This window comes from Orcinus orca, chromosome 11 (genome assembly GCF_937001465.1).
Source record: "Orcinus orca chromosome 11, mOrcOrc1.1, whole genome shotgun sequence".
Taxonomy (NCBI): Eukaryota; Metazoa; Chordata; class Mammalia; order Artiodactyla; family Delphinidae; genus Orcinus; species Orcinus orca.
Genome location: NC_064569.1, coordinates 9,777,149 through 9,793,704, shown reverse-complemented (window position 1 = coordinate 9,793,704; position 16,556 = coordinate 9,777,149). Strand labels below are relative to the sequence as shown.

General features: G+C 38.7%; 1 protein-coding gene across 6 annotated transcripts in view; it reads left to right on the top strand.

Moving 5' to 3' along the window:
* The window catches only part of DUSP16 (dual specificity phosphatase 16), an 85,648-nt gene that overhangs the window by 4,909 nt on the left and 64,183 nt on the right, over positions 1 to 16,556 (top strand). For 5 of the 6 annotated variants that reach the window (XM_004281139.4, XM_049693884.1, XM_049693881.1 and 2 more), the window contains exons 2-3: positions 2,606 to 2,729; positions 7,729 to 7,791. The gene's annotated coding sequence lies outside the window, so the exon portion shown is untranslated. The remainder of the gene's footprint in view (positions 1 to 2,605; positions 2,730 to 7,728; positions 7,792 to 16,556) is intronic. The other variant, XM_049693885.1, reaches the window with a different exon arrangement.

The window sequence follows — 16,556 nt, the reverse complement described above, 5'->3', positions numbered from 1 at the left end:
AACCTCATGTTTTTACAGTGAGGTTAATGTCATTCTTTACAGTTTAGAGTTGTATATATTGGACTATATACTTAGGTAAGATTCTGCATTAAGAACGATAATCACAATAGTGCTATAAAGTGAAGCTAAACTCCAAGGACAGTTTGTTTTGATGGTACCTTGTATGAGAGCGCACAAAACAAAAGATGTACAGAAACTACAAGTAAGCTCTTCAGCTCAGTTACCAGAAAATGGGGTCAAGGGTGACACCCCCTCCAGGCCTCATCCACATGGTGCAGGAATCCGATGGTAAATTTGGGCTGTGTTGCGCTCTGTGTGGTTAATCATTCTCCTTACAGATTGATAGGGGAGTTAGTGGTCTCACCGGAAATATTATTTTAAACTTAGGATTTTTACTGTTTTTCTACAAGTAGTAGACCTGATACAAAAGTGTCAGTTCTGAAATGGGGAAGTCTGGACTCTGTAGCTGTCTGACTGCCAGGTTTTACTGTTGTTGTTGACAAGATGTCCTTTGTAGTGTCAGCTAAAAATTTCTTAGTGACTCTTTCATGTTTTTGGACACATTTATGAAGTACTTCTCAAGGATTTTTTAAGAAATGTGTTCTCTCATTCTCCATTCTTTGTGTAGTTTTAAACTTAAAAAAAATTATAGGTGGAACTGAGGTAAAGGATTTTCAAAAAGGATTTATATTAAGTGTATGTGCCTATAGAACCACATCTTGAAAATTTTTCTGTATGCACCTAACCAGTGTTCATCTACAATACATTCTGACACGCTTGGAATAAGCTTATGGAAAATAAAACAATTTTCACAGGAAGTGGGAGATTCTTTAACCTTTCCTTGATTTCCTTCTAAACTAGATACTCCATTTAGAAAAGAACTAATTGTAGTGATAAATGCTAGGGGTCTGTGATGTGTGTGATCAAAGCTAACGTGACGTGTACTCTTCAAACATATGTGGGAAGGACAGTAGAAATCAAATTTGTTTTAATGTCTGGGTGATGGGTGGGCTAAACTTCAGTTTACAGAAAAATATAAATATAAATTGTAATGGTATATGGCAAGGTAATTAATATTAAATATCTCCATTCTTCTGCTTAAAATTAATAGGGAAAGTCATGTGTAGAGACATATACTGCTTATTGTTTAACTGTATAAATGACCAAAAAATATAACTCATATCTTAGGATACTGCCTAGCAGAGTTCACTTTTGACAAATGTTTGCCGAGTAAATTGAATTCTCACAAATAGTTACTTTTTTTTTTTTTTTTTGCGGTACGCGGGCCTCTCACTGTTGTGGCCTCTCCCGTAGCGGAGCACAGGCTCCGGATGCGCAGGCTCAGCGGCCATGGCTCACGGGCCCAGCCGCTCCACGGCATGTGGGATCTTCCCGGACCGGGGCACGAACCCGTGTCCCCTGCATTGGCAGGCGGACTCTCAACCACTGCGCCACCAGAGAAGCCCAATAGTTACTTTTGATGGTGGTTGCATTCTCTCTCTAGCTTAGAGCACTGATTTTTGAGCGTTGAGTTGAATGAAGCCTGCAGGTGGTTGCCTTCCAGCCTTGGGCACCCGGCTTGTTTAAGCTTTATGCTCACTCTGGGACCTGGACCCTGACCTCACCTCCAGCCTGCCTGACCCTGGGGCTGACCTGACCTCATCTTTTCTGAAATGGCAGGTGGTGGTTTCTTACAATTTCTTCCCTTCCTGAGCAGCTGAGCTATGTCCTCTTCTGGTCACTTCTCAGAATACTCAAGTGTCCCCAGTCTGGCCTATTTTGTAGTGGGTTTCTCTTGTTCTTTTTGTTTGTTGTTTTCTTGGAGGAAAAGCACATTTCTCAGGAAAAATAGTTCTTGACTTTGTTTTATAAATTGTACATGGTATATAAAGCATGGTATTATTTCTTCTTCCTTCTCAGCTTTAGCTGATAATCTTATATTCACTTGTAAGTTAACTGGTGAGAATGATATTTTGATGCTACAAGACAACTAAAAACTAACAAAGACTCTTTTTTTTGGAGGCAATCAGGAAATTAGAACATGGAGTGTGTATTAGATGATACTTAAGAATTATAACTGAAGTTTTTATCTATATTAATGGTATTATGGTTATGTTAAAAAATTCTCGTCTGTTAAAGATACATATGGAAGTATTTCCAGGCAAAATGAAATGACGCCTATTATTTGTTTTTAAAAAGTTCAGGATAGGCACAAACACACACAAATGGGAAATGAAACAGTATTGACAAATTTTTGATAATTGTTGAGGGTACATCGGGGTTTGTTACTATTTTCTGTACTTTTGTGTATATTTGGAAATATACATAATAGTTAACACACATTACCAATCATAACTGTAGAGGACGGAATTTGATACAGTAAAATTATGTGGTTGGACGTTTGACCTAATTGACCAATCAGAAACTCTCCCCTGCGCATTTTCTGTAAGTTCTGCATTTAGTAAAAAAATAATTTTTAAATAGGGATAATTTTGTAGAAATATGGTCACAAGGTTAAAACTCTTAACTCTGAGATCTTATAATAATAATACACCTGTAATTTATAAGTTGTTTTCACGTATTTTGTCTTTTATCCTCTGAACAGGACATGAATTACCTGTTTCATAGATGAGGAAACTAAGACCTTAGAGAGACTAATTTATCCAAATCCCAAAGCAAGTAAGAAGTGGCAGCGGACCTGGAGCCGAGACCTTCTGACTCATTCTCAGGTGCCCATCCTGTTATGTACACATACTTAAAAGCACTCTTTTTTGTGGTGTTAAAAACCAGAGGTTTTCTTACATTTTAGTGTCAGAACACTTCTGCATTCTTAAAAATTACTGGAACCCCAAAGATCTTTTGTTTATATGGACTATATCTGTCAATATTTAGCATATTAGAAATCTGGGAAATGTTTAAAATACTTATTCACTTAAAAGTAACGAACACATGAAAGGTTAACATAAATAACATATTTTAATGAAAAAGGTGTTCCAAAACAAAAAATGTAGTGAGACTCTCTCTAATGCATTGCTACATAGAAGATAGCTGGATTTTCATAACTGCTTTTATATTGTCTGTTGTGACATGTTGCTTTGTTTGAAGTACATGAAGAAACCCCCGCTATACACAGAAACAGAGTAGCAAAAGGGTGGGGTATCTTAGTGTCTTTTTCATATAATTGTGAACATTCTTCGATATATCAAAACTCAGCAAGTGGTCGATTCTTAAGGGTTAGTTGCAGCGTTGAATCTGAAACCTCATCAATGAATTTTTTGTACTCTGTCATGTAAAAATCTATTGGTCCACCTTGCACTTCGGATGGATCTTTGACCTGTGTGTGATCTTATAACATCATACATTGGTCATTTGAAAAATAACAGTTGACTGAGTGTTGACACATTTGATTACACAATATTTAGCAAATCACATTCATTAATATGACCATGAATCTCATCCAAAAAGTCTTTAGGAAGCGGGAAGCAGTCAAGATTTTGGTATGCAGTTCAAGTTTTCCAAAATTCTGATTTTTTCTTGAAAGCTCAAATTGTATCGTCAGCAGCAGATATTGTTAGTTTCTTTCCTTGAAGCATCAGGCTCACTTTATTTACTTTAGAGAAAATACCAGGTACCTAAGTCTAAATAATTATATATAACAGTACGTTGTCTGCCAGTCATTCTAAAAGAATGGGGTTTGTTACTTTTGCTAAAAGCAAAGATGGTATTCTCTGGAGAAAGTGTATAGTTTAGCTCACAACTGCATAAATGCTTTTCCTCAAGACGGCCTATGTGTGAGGTATGTAGAAATGCTTTTTCTACATATTTGGTATGATGAAATGCTCACATTTCATCACACAGATGATTAAAAAGACCACGTTCTCAGGAGTGAGATGTAATAAAATTAATAACTTTTGCTGTTTTATCAAAGGCATCTGTGAAACGGGCTTTTTAGAAACGGTTGATAGTGAAGAGTGTGATTATCACTGGTGGAGTTCTGTACCCTTGCCGTGATTCACGCTGACGTGCCAGCGGTTTTGCCCCCCATTTGCTTTTGTACCATCAGAGGAGATACCAACATGGTCGTTTCAGGGTAAATCATGAGATTCGTAAAGTTATTTAGTACTTTGAGTAATTCAGCAGCACTCGTATCTGTTGCCAAGCATTCACATAAAAGAAGCCCTTCGATGATTAGTTGGCATGGATACTGGAATAATAAAAACAAAACTAAGTCCACCCATGTCTGCAGATTTGTCCACTTATAAAGCAAAAGTACAGTGCTTAAGGAGAGGTATTAACTTGTAGACATTAACATTTAATTTGATGAGCTGCTGCATCGTTGGAAGGGCCACTGCTGTGATTTCTTTTACTGACCCTTCGCCCAGCAGACATTCAACAGTGTCAGCGGGGCGAAGCTTTCTTAGTTTCTCAGCTATCCTGTGCACCGCTCCAACCCGTGCATTCTGACCATTTACTTTTATGATGCTTTTTCACTTCTAATTTGAAAACAGTCTTTTGCTTCTGAAGAGCTCATCACGTCAAACTTTAAAACATGCCATTTTTTTTTCTTTAAACCCTCAGTGAATCCATTGGATGATAATGAGGTAGTGGAGATTATAGCCGATATAACCAAAGATTGCTCTTGCTAGGAACATAGAAGTACTGAGCACACACTGAAAACATGCATATTTATACCTTAAACTTGCTACCTTAGAACATTCTAAACACAAGAATATACAAGCATATGTTTCCTTAGCTGTCAGAATGATACATTATCATCGCACACTGTGTATTCTCTGGATTCACTGTTGTGAAAAAGGCAGGTAACATCTTTGTATTACTAAAAAGAGTTTTGACATTGTGGATCCCCTGAAAAGGTCTCGGGGACCTCACACCGGGGCATCTCTGGATCACACTTTGAAAATGCTGATGTAAACTGGTGCCCTGTCCTAACATATTTTTAGAGGAGTCTAACATAGACATCTGTATCAATAAAGTAATGTTTCCATCTTAGCTGATTAATTTGTCAGCAAGAGGGAAATATGTTAGTGTGTGGGACGAGCCATGTGGTCTGGAGATCATAGTGGTGGAAGGTGGTGTAACCTCAGAGAGTGGTGGGTAAAGGGTAGACAGAGGGTGGAGTTGGTTAAAAGCACTTTACGACTTAACAAAAAATGAGCATTTGTTCTCTCTATTTTTTTTTTAAGCTAAAAAAGCACTGGGTCTACATATATACGTTCATACTCATTTGTATCTATGCTCAAAATCAGGGTACTCAGCCATTTTTTTCCTTGAGTGACAGCAGGGGAGAGATGCTAGCACACCTGAGAGGAAAACAGATGTTCACGGCCATTGTCCGTTTCTTCCAACCAGGGAGGCTGTGAATGGAGTAGACATTAGTGATCACAGGCGGTGCTGCAGGCAGAACTGGGCTGTGGGCAGAGATGGAGATGAATGATGGGGGGCAGAGGAAGACTGTGGGGTGAACACAGGGAGAACGGGGCCCAGGGACATACAGAGGTGGATGCAGCTGGAGTCACGGAGATGAACGTATATTTGAAAGATTTCCATCAAAATACAGTTAAAATAACTATTGAAATAACTGTACTGGGTAGTCTGACTTCGAATGTCTTACCAGTATTCAAATTCTATTATTATACCCTGTGCAGGAGAAAACAGCAGTGCCATGAATTTGGTGTACTGCTGGTAAGTCTCTAAGCTTCAGTTATAGGCATCAGTATGTGAAAATGTTGACTGGGCCAGGTTTGGGGCTGCAAATTCAAGAATGAAATTTTAATATTTAATTTTTTACTAACAGGCAATTATGATTAAAGGAGACAGAAGAATTTAGTTCAGATAGGTATCATTCATCAGTTTGTTTTTGATGTGGTACTCGTTTCCAGAAAGGATTTGAGATGGCAGAAGGAAGGATCAAAGTCAGTAATCAAGAGCAAACATGATTCTGAGTCATGTTTTTTTCCCTTATGTTTTATCTACTGGTGACGTTTATTTTAATAGGGTCATATATTTGAGGTACTGTGACTATAAAGTAATTAAACTGGTCTCTGTTAACTATGCAGGAGACATATAATCTTGTCACTTTTTAGTTGCATATGTATAAGTACAGTACACATTTGTAATGGGAGTGCTTGGGCAAGAGAATCATAGGGCACACAAAGTATCTTTTTAAATTCAGTACTGCTTTCAGCTGTAGTTAACAGAAAGCCATGGGCAGAAGCTTAAACCATAAGCTATTTATTATTATGCAGTTCACAGAAGTTCAGAGGTAGGTGGTCTCAGGAGGTCCAGCTGCTCAGCAGTGTCCTCAGGGCCCCAGGTTCTCTGCCGTCTTTTGCATGTTCCCTTACTGCTACCAGGTCACAAAATGGCTGCCTCAGCTCTAGGCATCACATCCCCTTTCAAGGCAAGAAGGAGGAAGTAGAGCAAGCAGTCCCTATTCCTGTGCTTGCCTGACAGAGAACAAAATCTTTCCCAGAAGCTTCCATCCAGTTTTTGCTGAAGTCTCTTTTGCTTGAACTGTTTCACACAAGACCGCCTCCCCTCACAGGAGATACTGGGCAAATGAGTGTAGGTACAAGGGGAATGGGTACCAGGTTTGGTGTAACGCACATCGTGTATCATTTCTTAGGCTTAGACACATTGCTTGCTGCCCAGGAAAAACTGGGACTCAGCCATTAGAGGGGAGGAAATGTCTCTTGGGTGGCTGGCTGTGTGTCTGTCACAAATATGCAGAAAGGAAAGCACAGAGTATTCAGTAGCTCAATACATCAACTCTCCTTTAGTTCGGAGACTATTTTATGTGTTTCCTTCTTTCTTACATGTTCCCTTTTCTTTCTTATTTTAGTGGAAGGTTACACAGACCTGAATCCCAGTTAGTCGTAGAGCTAATTTAGAGACAATTAGGTCTCAACTTCCTCAAGTGTGAGATAAGAATATTGTATTAGATAATCTCTGAGGTACCTTCCGGTTTAAACATTCTTATCTCTTCTTTTGTTCCTGTCTTTTGAGATCATTTCACATTTCTATCTTTTTAATCAAAAAAAGTGGACAGGGGAATTCCCTGGAGGTCCAGTGGTTAGGACTCTGAACTTCCACTGCTGGGGGCCCAGGATTGATCCCTGGCTGGGGAACTAAGATCCCACAAGCCACACGGTGTGGCCAAAAGAAAAAAGAAAAAAAAGTGGACAGGATTAGAGAGAGGATATAGAAGGGTTTGGTGTTTTATAGTCATCTTGATAGCTGGGCAGTGTCTCTAATAAAGATCTTGATGGTATAGAAGGTTGAAGCTTAAAATTAGGTTTTGGCTTTTTGGCAGTTAGGTAATATGATATTATTTATGCCCCAGATTTCCATTGAAAGTGGAAAGCTAATAGCATTTTTATTTTAATAGGGGAACATATACATATACGTGTACAGTCTGTAATCAAAATAGCCTCAGTACTGTGTTCTAAGAAAATGCCATCTGACCCAGCAGAGGAAGCATTTGAAGCACTGTAGGTTAAAACCTGGTAGAACACCGCCTTTTGTTTATGGAGCATTTGTTCTTATTTGTTAATAGTGTTTGCACTGCATATTTGCCTTAGATAAAATTAGAGGACAGCTAAAGGAGAGTGATACCCTTCATGCGTTGTAACAACTGAACTTGACTCGAATGAGGCAGAACCTTTGATGTTTCAAATGACTTGAAATGGGATTCTGCTTGTGTTTCAGAGAGAGCGGTGATCTGGCTCCTCCCACAGAATCCCGTCAAGATTATATGAATCCGGATATACAGTGAGTTGAAAACATATTCCCAATTCTAACAAATTACCAAGCAATTACACTGCTTATAAAGGAGGCTGTTGAAATGTTAACCTAAAAAGGATTAGTCTTCTATCCAACAAAAATCTTATAGAAGGATCCCAATGCAGTTTATTGTGTTTTATCAGTATTGGGAGATCCTGGAGATAAACATTATTAACTCTGGCATTCAAAGGGGCCAAAAGACATCTGCAGTTTGGAGTGTAATTTTAACAATAAAATGGGGGTATGTATATATATTTAATAGCTGTTTTAAACAGCTCAGGGGCAGCGTCTAATTTCATTACTGTAGAATATCCAAATAACAGAAACTTTTCCTTCTACTGAAACCCTTTTAACTATATAATTAAAGCAGTTGTTTTCATTTTTCATTATGTGAGTGACTAAGAGCCTTGTTAATGTAAATATTCCGGAAGCTTGATTTTATAGCTTCTTGGTTTTATAACCAACAATAAAAATCATGTACAGTGGAAAACCCCTTCTTCTCTTGAATACAGTCCTAGCTGAAGGACAAACTCAAGCAATTTTTTCTGGCAAACGAATGACCTGTTTGGCAGGATCTTAGATGCTGCCAGTGGCTGTCTCATTATAGACTGTAATTAACATGATGTTACGGTGACACAGTATATGGTGGGGGGTTGGATTTCCAGGTACCAAGTGTTAGGCAGTATCGTATCCACTTGCCAGGAAAAAGTAGTTTTATACAAGTTCTTAATAAAAGTTATTGTGAAATCAGTGGAGATTTTTATTGTACAAATGACCTTAGTTCATTTAGTACAATGAGCACTTGGGCTTCTGAGTCTGGTAGGCTTTTCTCTGGACCAAAGAGCCATTCTTTTGGCTAGCGGTCATCGGCATGTCACTGTTACCAGCATGAACAGGTATTACTGAGTGCCGTCTGAGAGTGAGGTATTAGAAGGGATGCAAAGAAGTGTAGCCTGTGACCTTGGTCATCCAGGAGTTTATGCTTGTTGCTAGCACCTCTTGATTGACTATCTGCTCTTCATGGTTTAAGCAAATCACTAGGAAACATGTTATTCTTTGCCCTAGGGGCTCTTCATCCAGGGGTCCAGCACATCAGTCTCCACTCTCCTAGGCTGAGGGGTGAAGTCACAGTCAGAAGTGGAGGTCAGTCCACCTGAAGTCCTCTCCTGGCCATTTCCCCCTCTCACCTGTGACTGCAGAGCAGCCCTGCTCGCTGCATGTAGGAGCCGAGTGCTTGTTGGCTGCTACCGTAGGCTAGTTTAGGGGAAGGAAGACAGTGTCCTGGAGCAGTTCTCGCCCCTTTAGGTATGAAAGATTGGGAGGGACGCAGCAAAAAAGAGGGAAGAGATCTATTACCATTTTCTTTCTTTTATTTTTTTAAAAAATTGTGGTTAAAAACAATGTAAAATTTCTCATTGTAACCATTTTCAAGCTACAGTTCAGTACTCTTAAGAATGTCCACAGTGTTGTGAAACAGACCTTTAGAACTTCTTACATCTTGCAGATCTGAAACTCTATACCCGTCAAACAACAGATCCCCTTTTCTCCCTCCCCCAGCTCTGGTAACCACCGTTCTATGTTCTGTTTCTATGAATTTGACTATTTTAAGTACCTCGTATAAGTGGAATCGTACGGCGTTTATCTTTTTGTGACTTAGTTCACTTAGTATAATGTCCTCAAGGTTCATCCATGTTGTAACATGTAGCAGGATTTCCTTCCTTTTTAAAGCTGAATACTATTGTATTATTATTGTGTGTTTAATCACATTTTGTTCATCTGTTGATATTGGGGTGGCTATTGTGAATAATGGTTGTACAAATATCTCCCGGAGACCCTGCTTGTAATTCTATTGGCTAAATACCCAGAAGTGGAATACCTGGGTCATATGGTAATTCTATTTTTAATTTTTTGAGGAACTGCCATACTGTTTTATACAGTTGTACCAATTCACAATCCCACCAACGGTGGACGAAGGTTCTAATTTCTCCACATCCTTGCCAACACTTGTGATTTTCGTTTTTTTTTTAAATAATGGCCATTCTAAAGGTGTGAGGTGATACCTCGTTGTGGTTTTGATTTGCATTTCTCTGGTGATTAGTAATGATGGGCATCTTTTCATCTCCTTGTTGGCCATTTGTGTATCATCTCTGGGGAAGTATCTAAGTCCTTTGCCCATCTTTTGATCGGTTATTTAATTTTTTGTTGTTGACTTGTAAGATGCCATTTTCTCGTTAAAATGTGAATTAGCAGAGTAGAACTGCTCACAGATCAGGTGGGCTATAGTGCAGGATACAGAAATGCAGTGAGCGGAGCAGAGGAACTGCAGTAACTGCGGAGGAACTCCCCCATCTTCAGCCACTATCAGTGCAGCTTGTTTAATTGAGGGTTTTACTCCCAAAGAGGATTTGAGGCCTCATTCATTCTCCTCTTCCTATCCCTCCTCCTCCTTATTACCTATAAAACCAGGGGGGTGGACAAGGTGATAACTGAGGTGTCTTCCAGATCTAAAATACCGAGTTTTGAGAGCATTGCTTTTTACCAACTAACCTCTAACATCTAAAGTTCCCTTGGAACCTCGGTAATATGTGACTCCTAGACTAAGGAGTCTTTGTTGATGGCTAGTAAGAAGCACTCCACCGAAGTCCTATTGGATCTTTGGTTTGCTAACTTTTTATTTTATATTATTTTATTAATTTTTAAATGCATTTATTTATTTTTGGCTGCATTGGGTCTTCGTTGCTGTGCGTGGGCTTTCTCTAGCTGCCGTGAGCGGGAGCTACACTTCGTTGCGGTACGCAGGCTTCTCGTTGCGTGGCCTCTCTTGATGCAGAGCATGGGCTCTAGGAGCATGGGCTTCAGTAGTTGTGGCACGCAGGCTCAGTGTTTGTGGCTTGCAGCTCTAGAGCTCAGGCTCAGTAGTTGTGGCGCACGGGATTCCTGCTCTGCGGCATGTGGGATCTTCCCGGACCAGGGATGGAACTCTTGTCCCCTGCGTTGGCAGGCGGATTCTTAACCACCGCGCCACCAGGGAAGCCCCTGGTTTGCTAACTTTTAACTCCTTTGGCTCTTTATAGTATGGTGTCACCTCCAGATCCTGGGCCTACAGGTCAGTTCTTTAACGGCCGCCTCACACGAGTCCTCACACGTGGTAGAGTGCTGGGGCTTGGACTTCGCCCTGGAGAAATACAGCAGTTGTTATTTTTTAAACCTATTCACAGTCATGGGGAAATAGAAGCCAAAGTTCATTGGAGAGTGTATTTGTTGTTTTGAACACACAGAACAAACAGAACTAAATTCAGTGAATTCTCATTTCTGTAAAACTAGCTATGTTTTTGTGTTAAATGCTAGGTTTAAAGAAATCGTACCCAACTGATTTGTTTATTCCCTGTCCATGGCTTTCATAGTGATATTTTGGTAATAATTTTTAAAAAGTAATGTGATTGTGGTGGTTGATGTTGAAGGTTACTGTGGACTCTGATAGGACATGCTTAGAATTACTTTTAGCTTTCAAGCACTTGGTAGTTTTAATTTTTTGCATCGCACAGATACCGTCTGACAGACAACCAGTCTTTAGGGAGCTCATCTTAGTTATATGGAGTTACGTTATCGCCATACGGCGCTGTGACTTAAAACGCTCTGATGCTAACGGTATTCTATGAGGTAATAAGGTAAAGAAGCAGAATCCAGTAAACCCCATAGGAATAGGTGAGGAATATGCACGATGACTCAGAAAGAGCGAGTTTCTGGTCATGCTCGCAATAGAACCCAGGCTATCTAGTCCAGCAGTGTCTTTGTCCTTGGCCATCCGAGGCATCTCCATTGCCTTCTGGCCTGTTGTCAGGTCTTGATGGAATATTGCCAGTCCCTTCTTTTGCCAAAATGCTAAATATAGCCAGTGTGTGAGCAGGGGAGGGGTAGTGCAGGGGCCGAGGCAACTTCAGAGAGCTACATCGTGAAAAGCTGCCCAAATGTTCAGAGCCACCTGATGTCATCCTTCATCTAGATTATACAGTCCACTCAAGGACTGAAAATGCATTTGGCAACGTGATGATTTCATAGCAAAAGATTATCTAGGCCCTGTGGGGCTCCTCGTCACCATCCCTCTAGTCATAGGTTAGTCGTTTAATTATGAAAAAACATAACCCCCGGAACACAGGTAAAGTGAAAAGGCAAGACTAACTTATGGTTGGTAATTAGTAGCCCAGAATTCATCAATGTCAAAAGGGTGTAAGGTTTCCCCTCCAAATGGTAGCATTTCATATATTTTATAATATATAAAGCTATCACGTTTCCATTTTTCATCCATTTATGTTGCATGGGAAATGTAACTTCTATACATTTTGGTTTCTGGTTTCTAAAAGTATGTGATGTTACTATTATTACAACATCAATATCATTTGTAATGGGAGTTCTTTTTCCTTTTGGGCGATTCAGAATCCAAATATTAAACATCACAGGGGTGCATAAGGCTCTCAGACTGTGATTTGGTCATCATGCCTCTCATCTGCTTTGTATTTGGGGGGAAATACTTGCTAGGAAATGTGACCGAAGGGATCTTACAGTTTTGGCTAGGTGGTAGGATTTTAGAATATCATTAGACTTCATTTATGCATGTACCTTCTAACCTATTATTAGAGTAACAAGATTTGATCATTAAGTAAGCTTTTCTAATTAAATTGGGAATGTACATATAAAAATGTTTTGATAGTATTAAAAAATCAGTTAATATTTACCACATTAACTGTAAAAGGTAGGAAAATCATATGACTGTCTCAGTAATTCAGGCAAACTATTTGTTAAAATCTGGTATCTGTTCATGATAAAAAGCTCTTAGCAAACAAAAATAGGAACTTCCTAAATGTGAACCAAGTTCTGGGGAGGATGCAGAGCAAATGGAACTTGCATATGTTGCTGGTGGGAGTGCAAAATGGTATGGCTATTGCAGAAGACGGTTCAACAGTCTCTTATGAAGATAAACGTACACTTACCATATGACTCGTCAGTCCTGCTCCTGGGTATTTACTTAAGAAAAATGAGAAATTATGTTCACACAAAAACCTGTCCTCAAATATTTATTCAGTTTTATGAATAATCACCCAAAACTAGACAGAACCCAAATATCCTACAACCGGTGAATGAATATACAAATGGTGGTACATTCCTACAAACTATTGATAAATGCAACGACAGGTATGACTCTTAAAGGCAGTATGTTGAGTAAAAGAAGGCACTGTCAAAAAGCGATGCACTCTATGATTCAATTTAAGTCATATTCTAGAAGGGCAAAGCTATAGGTATGGAGAACAGGTTAGTCAGTGTTCAGGGTGGGGAGAAGGTGCTGATTACAAAGGAGTGGCATGAAGAAATTTTCTGGAGTGATGGAAGTGTTCTGTCTTGGTTGTGGTGATGGTTACCTTATACATCTGGTCAAAACTCATAGAACTATACACCAAAAAACATGAATTTTACTTTTTATAAATTAAAAGTAATATTTTTTAAAAAGTAAGTTTAGATACCAGGTCAGTATGTGAAATCTGTATTTCTGTATAGCAGTAGTAATCAGAAAATGAAGTTTTAAGAAAGATGATATGTGTAATAGCATCAAAAAATATCAAATACCTAGGACTAAATCTAATAAACGATGTCTAAAATCGTTATACAAGCTGATTCTGAAATTTATATGGAAACACAAATGGCCAATTAGTCAAGGTAATAATGTTGAAGAAAAACAAATTGCAGAATTTACACTATTGTATATGCAGTGTAGAATAAACAAATAGATCAGTGGAATAGAACAGAAACCAGAAACAGACCCACAATTAATATATAAAAGTATGTGTGTATTTATAAGTAATACATATATTTTATACACACACACACATATACACACAATTTATGATTAAGATGGCATCATACAGCAATGTGGAAAGAAAAGTCTGTTCAATAAATAATCCTGGATCAATTGCTTATCCATATTGAAAAAACCTAATTTTTCCCCCTACCTCGCATCATACACACAAGAGAATTCCAGGTCAATTGTAGATCTAAATACAGGAAGTTAAAAAAAGCTTCTAGAGGTGCTCAACACAGTAGTTATCAAATAATGCTCAATAAAACTAGAGTGAATTATCCCTGCACACTGACCAGAATAGCTAAAATTTAAAAAACAAATACAGCAACAAAAAACTTGACAATATCAAGTGTCAGCAAGGATGCAGAGCACCCAGAACTCTCAAACACTGATGGTGAGATTGTAAATTAGCACAATCGCTTTGGAAAATTGGTAGTATTAGAGTTCTACACACTCATTGTGCCTCTGACCCAGCAAATCCAGTCCTAGTTGTATACCCAACAGAAACATGTGTGCTTATGTTCACCAAAAGACGTGTACAAGAATGTTCGTAGTATAATTCATAATAACTGAACTGGAAACAACCCAAAAGGTCCATCAATAGAAGAATGGAGAAATATAATACATCGTTGTATATTCAGTGAAATACCATAGACCAGCAAACAGGAAAAACTACTGCTATTGACAACAACATGGGCTCGAATATAATGTTGAGTAAAAGAGTTCAGACACAAAAGAGTTCAAAAACAAGGAAACTAGGACTTCCCTGGTGGTGCAGTGGTTAGGAATCTGCCTGCCAATGCAGGGGACACGGATTCGAGCCCTGGTCTGGGAAGGTCCTACATGCCACAGAGCAACTAAGCGGGTGCGCCACAACTACTGAGCCTGCGCTCTAGAGCCTGCGAGCCACAACTACTGAGGCTCGCGTGCCTGGAGCCCATGCTCTGCAACAAGAGAAGCCACCGCAATAAGAGGCCTGCACACTGCAATGAAGTGTGGCCCCCACTCGCCGCAACTGGAGAGAGCCCGTGCTCAGCCATGAAGACCCAATGCAGCCAAAAAATTAATTAATTATTTATTTAAAAATACAAGCAAAACTAATATATGGGTAAGGAGTCAGGATAGTGGTTACATTTAGGGAGGGAGATTAGTTGATGGGATGGTATATGAGGCCAACTTCTGGAATCTTCTAGTACTTGATCAGGATGGTAGTTATATGAGTATGTTAACTTAGTAAAAGTTCTTTGTACATTCATGATTTGCATGCTTTTTGGAATATATGTTATATTTGAATTTAAAAAGTTTGTTAAAGGAAATATTTTGAGTTAACCATAGGAGTGAACGGCATCCAAGATTGTATTTTCATTAGTAAAGTTCATATTATCAGTGTTGTAAGAGAGAAAATTATTTGTATCTACAGATACAAATAACTAGCTCCATAAATAAATATAGAGAACAGGTTTAAATTCTTTCCTGACTAAATCAAGACATTCCTAGGCTTCTTGAGTTTTTATTTTATTGCTTTTGTGGCTAGGGATAAACCCATTCTTCCTGTATCCCTGTTTTGTGGGGTTTTTTTTTTCCTTCGTGAAAGAATATATTGTTGGAAACCATTCTATATCAGTACATATAGATAGACATCTTTCTTTTTAGAGTCATGTGGAATATAATATATTTAGACCATTTATCATTCATTGACATTGAGATTGTTTCTGACTTTATAATTACACAATGTTTCAGTGAACAGTATTTCACATAAAATGTATTTGAGCAAGTATATTTATATAGGATAATTTATTGAAAGTAGAAGTTTTGGATCTTACAGTGTGTGTAAATTATTTTAAACTTTTTGTTTGGAAATAATTTTACACTTAGAGAAAAAAGATCAGCATCTACTATTAATAGTTTTCTCTCTTTGCTTCATCACTTGCCCTCTCTCTTCACATATATACATGATTTATTTTCCCATTTGAGAATAACTTGCACACATCATGGTCCTCTGTCCCCAAGCACGTCAGTGGGTCTCCAAAGAACAAGGACATTCTCCTACCCGCAGTAGGGCTGTTAAACCCAGTAAACCTAGCCTGGATTTAATACCTCTGTTCAGTCCACCATTTTTATTCCCATCTTGTCAGTCAATCCAACAACAGTCTTCATAGCATTGTTTCCCTCTAGTACAGGATCCAGTTGAGGATCAGATATTGCATTTACTTGTCACATGTCTTTCTCGTTTCCTTTTCTTTGGTGTAGTTCCTTGGCCTTTCTTTGTCTTTTTTAAAAAAATTACTGAAATATAATTCACTTACTGTAAAATTTATACTTTTAAAAAAATCGAGATAAAACTCACAAGTATAAAATTTATCCTTTTAAAGTATACAAATCAGTGGTTTTAGTGTATCTACAGAACTGTGCACATCACCGCTGTTGAACCATCACCCCAAACGATCCTTTTACACATTAGCAGTCACTCCCCATCTCCCTCCTCCCCCCTTTTGTGTCGGGTTTCTTTCACTTAGCTTAATGTTTTCAGAGTTTATCTGTGTTGTCGCTGGTATCAAATCCGTTCCCTTTAATGGCTGAGTAATATTCTGTTGTCTGGATATAGACACATTTTGCATATCCATTCATCAGTTGAGGCACTTCGGGGCCATTATAAATAATGCTGCTATGAACATTCTTGTACAGGTTTTTGTGTACATGTTTTTAGTACTCTCATATCTAAATTCTGATCTAGGCTTCATGTCTCACTATAGTGCCCTACAGAACTTTCTTGGACATTGCTTCCTCTAGGGTTTGTAATGGATCATGAGTACCGTTTCCACGTGCAAAACCCACAGACGTGGCGGGCTGACTGTATTCACTGTGCTACGTCATTTTATTTAAGGGACTTGAGCATCCTAGG